Below are 11,555 nucleotides of genomic sequence, written 5' to 3' on the forward strand. Positions count from 1 at the left end.
TAAGTATATAAGTGGAATATATTTATACAAGGTATAATTAAATATATAAGTGGAAAAAATTTATACAAGGTATAACTAAATATATAAGTGGAATATATATATATATATACAATATTATAATTGTGGATAATTGAATATATACGTGGAATAAATATATACATGGTATATATATGTATATATACAACATAATGTTGATATTTAATAGTGTATAATTAAATAAATATATATGTAGTATTATAATAATGTATAATTATGAATAAATATACATACACAGTATAATAATAAATATACATGCACAGTATAATAATAAATATTTAGTAGTGTAGAGAGGGGTTAGAATTTACCAAAAGGTAAGAAATGAGTGGAAATATAAAGGCTAGTTATTAAGAACTAAGAAGATGAGAGAAAAGAGATATAAGTTGATAAGGATTATTTGAAATCTATCCCTTGATTTGTGGAGTTTTATTTTGTGTAGAAATGTTCTATTATACTACGCATAGCTAATTGTATTGGTAAGGTTGCTATTTTTGAAAAGAAACATAGTATTGTAATTTCTGAAAATATTTATCAAATATTGATTCACCACGTACATTTGTCTCATTTATTTCGTGTACTGTGCAGGAAGTGAAGGGAATTGAGCTATTTTACCTTGCGGCCCAACACATATGCGCTCAAGGTAACTGTTAATACATTCAGGATGGTAAAAACTTGCCCGGTATTTACATCAATTTAATAATTGTATGATGCATTTTTAACACTTAAAATCATAATTTAATTGACATATATTCTAACCTCAGTAAATTAATTAACAATAATAAATTTCGATGATTTGACATAAATATAGAGTCCAGATAAATATTTGCGGGCCTTTGCGATGGCGAGAGACATGGAGACAAGTGAATAAGGTTCTCTCACGTTGCAAACAGGTTTTCCACACGCAGCAACTTTTACAGGCAAACCTTGGCTTGTCAGAAACTAGCTTTGCCCTTTGATTGTCCTGCTCCAACCCTTTTGGCTTTTACCATGACTACTCTTGTCCTCCACCCCCACACCCTCAAATATTCCCCAACTAAAAACTTGGTCTTGCACTAATTTAGATGAAGCTATATAATTATAATTAATAAATATTTATATAATCGACTTCAATTTATGTATCGCGAGACTTAATAGCTATGATAGTACTATTTATGTTTCAAAATATACCCCCTTACGTGTGAGTTAAAAGAAATTCATATGTAAAATCCGTGCAAAATGATTTTTAACTTTTTGAGTAATTAATGATGAAATCTAAATTTAGTGTCTCTTGTCTGCTATTAAGAATGGTAAATTAAAATTAATCTAAGAACATGCTCCGTGCAATTCGTATAGGTTTGGATGGGTCAATAATAAGTTCAATTTTCAATTGAGTTTATTTTGATCGTCCTATTCAGCTATTTACAAATTAGACTGATATGTAGTCAAAATTGACCGATAAGAAATTTCATCAAAAAAAATTTTAAAATACATTTTTTTAATTTAATATGTTGAGTACAACAATAATAAGGAGAAAAAAGTTTTATTAGGTACTTATACTTACATAAATTATAAAAGAACAAATAAAGAAATTCAGTAAGAATTAGACAATTAAGCTATGATCGTTTCTGCTTAAATAATTTTTTGCGGATCATTAACCTGTCCATTTATTAACTTTATCCATTTAACCTGCTTAAATTCAGTCACACACCATTTGACACCCCTACTTGCTCTTATCGATTCCCCTTTAAATTGGACCATCGGTGGATATGGCTTGGCCTTTTTAACCATGAGAAGGATTTGATCTCTCCTTCAAATTCAATTTCCATAGCTCATCACATCCATCGATCAACTTTATATTGGTAGACAGCTAGCACATGCAAAATTTTAGTATATTCCTACTATAAAAATAAGCTCTAAGGTTATAGTTTAGGGCTCTTTAGCCTTATACGTGTCCTATTTACATGCGTGCATATATATATTTTATTCCAACTTTTCATGGCCTTTTCAGATCTTTTTTCCTTTTAAGTGCCATGTGGGTGTGTATATAGTCTTCGATCTCTCATCTGGTACTACCGAATGATAACTGAGAATCGAACGAATAGTATTAATGAAAAATCTTCTTCACGCGGAATTATATTGTGTCCCCTCTTCTAAAAAATATTTGTAATATAGTGCTTAATTAAGAACAACAAACAGTTAACCAGTTTAGGGAAAGTTAGTAAGGCTATAGATTAGGAAAAAAAACGTGCATGGAAGAATTAATTCCAATGAGGGTTTATATATGTATGTATCAGTGTGATACTCGATTAAGTATTTTGTTTGAATTTAAAGGGGAAATTGTGGGTTCAAATGAGTACCTTGCGAACTTGTGAACACTGCACACTACAAAAAAAAATAAAAAATAAAAAATAACGACGGACAATTTACTACTAAATGGAACAACTATGTTGCTAATCTTAATTACTTAGCGGAAGATTGGCAATGAATTATCAAAAAAGTTATTAGCGAGAGATCGATTAACGACGAGCTTCGTAGCTATTTTTTTTTTTTTTTTTATGGTGCTAGCTAGCATGGAGGGTTTTTAGCTTAGACGTGGTACTATCTACATATGGATAAATTGTAATTTTGAATATGTCCTAAGGGGAGAGCAGTTGAATTGCATTTCAGGGTGGAGTACTGGAGTAAGAGTTCTAGTTACGGATTCAAGGCAAGTTAATTGGGCTTTAATTGAAAATAAAAGATGTCTTATTTTTGGAAGAAGAGCTCAGGCCGTGGAATATTATTTAGGGTAAATTATGTATATATACATATTAAGGAGAAATATTTACGAAACGTGACGATAGTTTTCTATTTACAAAACATAACATTACAAACCCTATAATAAAAATACTTCTTTTTTAAAAAAAAAATTAAAATACTTTTTTATTTTTTATTTTTTTCGCTCAAAAATTTATGTATGAAAGTTGTATGAAATGTGTATATCTCGCTCAAGGCTTAAAAAGTTCACTCAAAATTTAGTGTATGAAAACGGTATGAAAACTGTATAAAATATGTATATCTCGTTCAAGGCTTAAAAAATTATCTCAAAATTGTATGTATGAAAACGGTATGAAATTTGTATCTCGCTCAAAGCTTAGAATTTCGCTCACATTTTAGTGTATAAAGTTCATGTTAGATTTCTCTAAAATTAATACAACTACAATAACTTTGTATACAACTTTGATACAACATTCAAGACTTAAAATAATCGCTTAAATTTTTGTGTATGAAATGTTTATATCTTGCTCAAGGTTTAAAAAATTCGCTCAAATTTTGTGTATGAAAAACGTATGAAATGTGTATATCTCGATCAAGGCTTAAACATTACACTCAAAATTTTATGTATGAGAATGGTATGAAATGTGTATATCTCGCTCAAGACTTAGAATTTCATTCACATTTTGTGTATAAAAAACTATATTAAAAATTTCGCTTACACATACACATTTCATACATTTTTCATACAGCTTTCATACACAAAAATTTGAGGTAATTTTTTAAGCTTTTGAGCAAAAAAAAAAAATACAAAAAATTTAAAAAATATAAAATTGTTTTTTTTTAAGTTTAAAATTATTTTTTAAAAAAGAAATATTTTCTGAAAATAAAATTAAAAAACGAAAAATATATGAAAATCCGTCATGTTTCATAAAATATCGTTATGTTTTGTAAATAAGGAAAACTATCATCACGCTTCGTAAATATTTCTTCTTAACATGTATATACACGTAGTTTTCCCTATTATTTATGTGCAAGTGCTATAATTATTCTATGGCCCAAATTGCTTTTGTTCAAAATTCATTATTTGCGTTATGAGATTCATTTAATATATATATTGATTTATTCGGAACTCAGTAAAATGTCTTTTCTATTCTGAAACCAAAGAGCTCAAAATTTCATATTCGCCTCTAATTATAACGTCAGTTGATAAATAAGCTAAATCCTAAACTAAAATACATGAACATGATACCGTGGATTAGTCGTTTCACTTGAGTAGATTTTTATACAACAAAAGCGTGTGAGTGAATATAATAAAATCTTACAACTTTATCTCTAATTATACTGTTGGTTTGCCATCCAGGAAAATTGATACCTTCTAGTTTTATCTTTACTAGATTCTAAAAATGACCAGTTAACTTTCCAAATCGAGTGCACAGATAACTAAAGAGCTAACAAAAGCAAAAGGTTACTAGTGTGAATGCCATTTGTGGAACAACATTCGTGTACCAAAGGAAAAACATAATCGAAAAGCTATTGGTCATTTTTTTATTGCGATGCCTTTGTACCCATGATGAGACATGAAAGATAAGGCTCAAATTAGGACTCATTTTTTCTTCTTTATATTCTTTTACATTTATTTAAATTAAAATGCTAATACTTGCCGTTTCAGGGATTAAGGGATGCTAATTATGTTTCCGTAGATTCTTTTTGTTCATTTATTTGTTGGTACTACGAATGATTTGCTAGTTGCACTAGATTGAATTATTAAACTAAGAATAAAATTATACACTATTAGGAATTTTAATCCGCAATAGAAGGTTAGTTGCTATCTTTATATGATCACCAATTAATGCTTATTACTTGTGGGGGATAAACTTAGCTCATGAAAGCAGATATGTCTAACCCATCCATTTCTTAACTCAGCACATTTTAATCCGTCCAATTTAGCCCATTTCAATTCTCATATGTAGTTCAAATTGACAAGTGAGGAATCTTGAAAAAGAACTTTTTTTAGGTACTTAAAAATTATAAAAATAAATAAAGAAAATAAATCTTAGTAAGAAAATTGGGCAGGTGGCGTTATGACCCGTTTGTTAGCCCATTTCAGCCCTACTCAAATTAGCCTAAGTAATGACCGATTCATATTAACTCAACTCATTTTAAACCCACTTAAATTCAACCCAAACCGATCCTTTGACACCCCTACCTATAATGAAATGACTTAATTAAATATTAGTAATATTTTTTAAACCATCAACACATATAAATTTAACTCTTAAACTAATGAGATGTATCAACTGTTCTTTGGATTCCGATTGCAGGAGCCTTCCGTTGATCAAGGATCTTTTTAGAGTCCGGCGCCAAAATGGCACCTTTTTGGACGTTGAAGACAAAAATGGTATGTCTTTTTTTTTTTTTATACCAAAAGGGGCATTTCGTTGGTTATCCAACGAAATGTTAACCCCATTTAACATTTTCCGTCAAATGTTAAAAAAAAAAAATGCATTTCGTTACATAGTTGGCGAAATGCAATTTTTTTTTTTTTTTTTTAACATTTGACACCAAAATGTTAGCTGGTGTCAAATGTTTTTAAAAAAAAAAATTACATTTCGCCACATACCTGGCGAAATGCAATTTTAAAAAAAAAAACATTTGACACCAGCTAACATTTTGGTGTCAAATGTTAAAAAAAAATAAAAAAAATTGCATTTCGTTACATACCTGGCGTGTTATTTTTTTAATCCTTTATTTTGAATATAAATCTAATTCAATTAGATAAAAACATAGTTAAAAGATATAGGAGAAAGAGTAGTTGTAAATTGGTGAAACTTTAGACTGTCATAACTTTGCGCTCGGATATCCGATTTATGCAATTTTTTTTTTGATTTTGCATATTTTTTTGAGATCTAGCTGTGCAAACTGCCATGGCCGGGCCGATTTTCTAGAAAACCTCTTTTTTCCCTTCCAATTTTAATTTCCCCCCAAATTGGCGGGAAATTTTCAGTTTTCTTTACTTATAATATGATGATGCGCAATAGACTTCAACATAAAAATTTTGGAGTAATGTAGCTGTGAATGTCAATTTCACTTATGTGGTTTCAATTTTTGAAAATAAAGCTGACTAATTTTCTCGACATATAAAGTTCTATAATAACCTTACAAAAATATAACACTTAAACCTAAAGTTTCCAAAACTACTGCAGTAAAATACTGCTTTATACAAAAAATAATCTGTAACGCGTGTTTTTTTTCTAAGTTTCCTAAAATAAAATTATGAAAATATAAATTTTTGATGCAATTTTATTCTACTATACCCAAATTTTTTTTTTTAGTTAGAAAACCTAGCGAAATACAAAAAAAAAAAAAAAAACAATTGCATTGCATTTCGTTACATAAATGGCGAAATGCAATAACACAGTAAAAAAAAAAATTCATTTCGCCATGTATGTAACGAAATGCAATGCAATTTTTTTTTTTTTTTTTTTTTGGTATTTAGCTAGGTTTTCTAACTAAAAAAACATGGGTATAGTAGAATAAAATTGCATCAAAAATTTATATTTTCATAATTTTATTTTAGGAAACTTAGAAAAAAAACACGCGTTACAGATTATTTTTTGTATAAAGCAGTATTTTACTGCAGTAGTTTTGGAAACTTTAGGTTTAAGTGTTATATTTTTGTAAGGTTATTATAGAACTTTATATGTCGAGAAAATTAGTCAGCTTTATTTTTAAAAATTGAAACCACATAAGTGAAATTGACATTCACAGCTACATTACTCCGAAATTTTTATGTTGAAGTCTATTGCGCATCATCATATTATAAGTAAAGAAAACTGAAAATTTCCCGCCAATTTGGGGGGAAATTAAAATTGGAAGGGAAAAAAGAGGTTTTCTAGAAAATCAACCCGGCCAAACCGCCTTACAGCAGTTTGCACGGCTAGATCTCGAAAAAATATGCAAAATCAAAAAAAAAATTGCATAAATCGGATATCCGAGCGCAAAGTTATGACTGTCTAAAGTTTCACCAATTTACAACTACTCTTTCACCAATTTACAACTATTCTTTCTCCTATATCTTTTAACTATGTTTTTATCTAATTGAATTAGATTTATATTCAAAATAAAGGATTAAAAAAATAACACGCCAGGTATGTAACGAAATGCAATTTTTTTTTTTTTTTTTTAAAAACATTTGACACCAGCTAACATTTTGGTGTCAAATGTTAAAAAAAAAAAAAAAAATTGCATTTCGCCAACTATGTAACGAAATGCATTTTTTTTTTTAACATTTGACGAAAAATGTTAAATGGGGTTAACATTTCGTTGGATAACCAACGAAATGCCCCTTTTGGTATAAAAAAAAAGAAGACATACCATTTTTGTCTTCAACGTCCAAAAAGGTGTCATTTTGGCGCCGGACTCGATCTTTTTAATTGATAAATTATAAAATTGAAGAACACTGCCGTACATATTTCCTGTTATAATTTTCTTTGATTTGATGTATCAATATATATTCTTTTACTGTATTCTCCTTTAATGTTTTTATTTTATTTTACTTTTCAAATTAGGAACTAGATGCTTCAATGAAATTACTATTTATTCGGTTGTATTCCAAAACGGGAAGCCTTTTCAAATCATTAATGTCAGTATAAATATAAAATTGCACGAAATAAGCAACGTAAAAGGTACGTGGTGCATATTAAAGGAAAATAATCATGCTAAATTGTTAATCTTTCTACTTTGTCAATATATATATATATATATACATTAACGTTGCACTGCACTGCGCTCGCGCGCACACAGGGTCGTAATAATTAAATCAAGGCTTTCACGACACTTATCTTATGAATATGTTAAATGGGTCTTGAAGGCTAAACGCTTAATCCTACATAATATTTGCTTGTCATTATAACTGTTTAACTAAAGGAACTTGCCTTTACTTTGGCGGATATCTTCCCACTGTTTAACAGTATTCCACTTGAATGCTCATCTAATTTTTTGTCTAGGGGCTTAGTTATGCATGGATAAGAACAAGAGTGGTCAGTTGGATAAGAGTAAAGGGCTTATATATATGAATATAGAGAGAGACACACGCACTCTTCAATAGTAGGAGCTGAGCCACAATGATGGTTGTGAGTTCGGCAGAATCTAATAGATATTTGTACTTGTGTTCAAGTATCATATTATATGTATAAATAATTTATTCAAAATTCAGTAAGTAAAAAAATTATTGCACCGAACCCATTAACTAAAAATTCGGATTCTACCTCTAGTAATTGCCTTTATTATATTTGTTATATGAACAAAATTAATATACACATATATGTAGACAATATAAATTTACACGTACGTCTCATTGAAGTAAATGTGGATATAATATGAAGCACGTCTACAAAGAATATAAGTGTGTGACAAGATGCCAAGGGACAAGCAAAAAGCTTAGGACTAGTGTTACGTAATAAGGAGTAAAGAGTAGGGCACATGACCTGATATGGTCGGATCTTTGTCTACTAATTAATCTACCAATTAACATTACCTTTACATAATTACTCCCTATAATAACTACTAGTTGTTGGGTTACAATAACTGCATGGGATGAGACATCACTTGGTACTTTTTGATGCATCTTTGGCTAACATCATCACTACCTTCAATTCAACTATGTATAAATATACAATTCACAAATAATTACTTTTCAGCTCTTAAATTCAAAAGTAATAATTGTCATACATAGTCAAATCTCTGTTTAACGGTGTCGTTTATTTCGACATTTTTTTGCCGCTATAGCAAATTGTTGTTAAAGAGGACATATAATACACTAACATGAAAGATCGGTTCAACAGAAGCATAACTATTATATAAGGATATTGTTATAGAGATATATGTTTGTACGTAGTTTCAAATTTCAGAAACGAAACTCCAGAACAGTGTCTATTTTTTTAAAACATAGTGTTGAAAAATAAAATTTTACTTGCAAAATTTCAAACTCCATGATGACGGTTAATTATTTGCAAAGACAGGGCACTGAAAAATGGCTAGTGAGCGCTATTTCTACTAAATATCGTTTCCCTCTCACCTTCATGTGGTAAAAATTCAACCAAAACCCAGATCATGATTATATCAATTTTTTTTAATAGTTTATTGATAAACTAATACCCGATGACAACGGGTATTAATATAGATGAGTGGACTTTTAAGTGTTAAAAGAGAAAACATTTTCATGAAAAAGAGAGAGATAACACTAGCTAGCCACTTGACTAATTGTACGTACCGAGTCTTTTCGAAGGATTGATTTGTCTTTGACAGTTTGAGTACTTTGTAAGTTTGTATCAATCCTTGTCAAATTATATTTACATGACAAAGTAACACGATCTAGTTATTCTTTTATACTTTAAAATTAATTACTTTAATTAAGTATTAATAAAGTTGATGAAAACAACAAAAAAGAAAGAAGATCCTTTATTTGTACTCACTAGCTAGCTTATACAAAACATTTTTCTTCTAATTAATTTGAGAAAGAATATGGAAGAAATGCTAATTAATATCAATTTGTATAAAAATATATCAATATTTGGACCACCATTTGCCCATCAATTTTCTCTCTTTTACTTTTTCGTTCTCGTTTCTTCTAGCAAAGCAAAACCAACGAAACAAAAACAGTAGGCAGAGCTCACATGGTCAAGTTGCTTGGAAGCATCTGATTCAGAGAACAGAAATCGTGGTTTTGGTTCATCATACTCACCAAGTTTCTAAAGTGAAATAGTGATGATATTTATATATATAAAAAAAAATGGTAGTCCAAATTAGAGAAAAGATAGTATAAACTGGCTGGATATGGCACAGCTTCAGCTTACCGAGGACGTGACCTTAGATAGGAGGTTGTGAAGGACTCAAATTAGGATAGAAGGCTAGGTTGCTTATCCTTTCACCATAGTAGTTGTAGTTTTGCTCATTCGTTTATTGCCATTTGATTTCTGCATTTGATTTCTGCTTATATTTGTTGGGTCTTTGTATTTTGATTATCTTATTTATCTATGGTAGTTAATGCTCCTTTTTACCATGACTTTCTCGCTTTTGTTATTCCTCGTTTTCATATTGTTTTTGATATGCTTGGCCCTATATGACCTTTTGTCTTGTTTTCCTCTCTTGAACCAAGGGTCTTTCGGAAACAGTCGCCCTACCTTTCAAGGTGGGGGTAGGTCTGCGTACACTCTATCCTTTCCAGACCCCACATGGTGGGGTTCTACTGGGCTTCTTGTTGTTGTTGTTGTTGTTGTTGTTGTATAAACTGGCTAGGCTGCTAGGCCCTTGGCTTTATCGACATCATACAACCTATGCAAGTTGCAATATTTGAATTTACAGCTTTTTATATAAAGTGTCAATAGATATATTAAATTAAACCAACGGTTTTTGATAGAACCAATTGAAGGAGAAGGTGGACGAGTGGTCAAAACCGATAGAGAAATTATTAATAGACTTCCGGAGAATTGGTAGAGAATGCTTATGTAATAAACTCAAATTCAATGTAACATAACCAGCTACTCAACTATATAAATAAGACGAGAGTTCAACTACAATTTTAAAAAGTAAATGCAACAAATCAAATGGCAAAAGCAGAAAAGGAAATGCAAAGATATTGAAAGTAAGAACCAAGGATAGATAGACTAAAGAAGGGGATAAGAAACTAGACTCACAAAAAAGGGTGAGAGGAACATACATTTTTCTCAATGACACGCATAACCTCTTTGTCTAACTCCTCATCCTTTTTGGCTAGTCGCTAATTGAGCTTGAATCTCAAATTGACCTTTGTGACAACCTTTTGGCTCCACCGCTTCTTCTAGGCCCAATAGCTATTAGCGTGACATCCTATGTACTATTTATGTTGGGTTGGCGCTGATTCATAACTGCTTAACAAGAAGCTACTTGGTAAATGTGTCAATTATGAATACTTCTTTTTGTTGAAAAGGTCAATTATGAATACTCAAGGAATAGAGTTGAACAAATATTGACATGAATGAGAAATATAAACTTCATGGAACTCAGAAGCGATCTTTTTATGAAAACTCTCAATAAGAAGTCCATTCAAATTAGTGAAATTTGACGGGTCATTTGCACTTTTGCTTCAATTTTGTGCTAGTCTTTAATTTTTGTCACTCGAGACAGACAACTTTTTCATGGGACATAAATTTATATATTCGCATCATAATATTCCACAAGTTATATCCCACGCCTTTAAATAACTTATACCCCGCTAAACATAAGTTCGACTTTGAGGGAAAATATTAAAGACCAGGCCATTTGAAGAGCAAACCGTGCAATTAAATGACATTTGATAAGATCCAAACATTAAGGCTTAACCCCACTGGACCAGGTCCTTATTTGTCCATTTTTGCACGGATTGTCCTTCAAAGGCACTGGTCTTTAGTTTTTGTCCCTAAAATTGTTGGTTTTTAATTTTTAGCCTTTTTCTAAAAACCCATGAATTCTCGGTTCGAACCCCGCTCAGTCAAAAATTGAAAATAAATTATAAGGCAAAGTTTTGGATTGGTAGAGTCTGCTTATGCCTGAAGGCAAACTCTGCCTTAAGGGAGAGTTTTGCAGGCAAATTTTGTCTTGCGAATTCAAATTCTACCTTGAGATTTTTTTTTAAAAAAAATTGACTGAGCAAGGGTTCGAACCCAGAACCCAGAGTTTTTCAGTGAAGGACAAAAATTAAAGACCATAGAATTTGAGGGCCACAAATTAAAGACCAGCCCCGAATAAGGTGAATCGTGCAAATTGCA

The sequence above is a fragment of the Lycium barbarum genome, chromosome 1 (assembly GCF_019175385.1).
Source record: "Lycium barbarum isolate Lr01 chromosome 1, ASM1917538v2, whole genome shotgun sequence".
NCBI lineage: Eukaryota > Viridiplantae > Streptophyta > Magnoliopsida > Solanales > Solanaceae > Lycium > Lycium barbarum.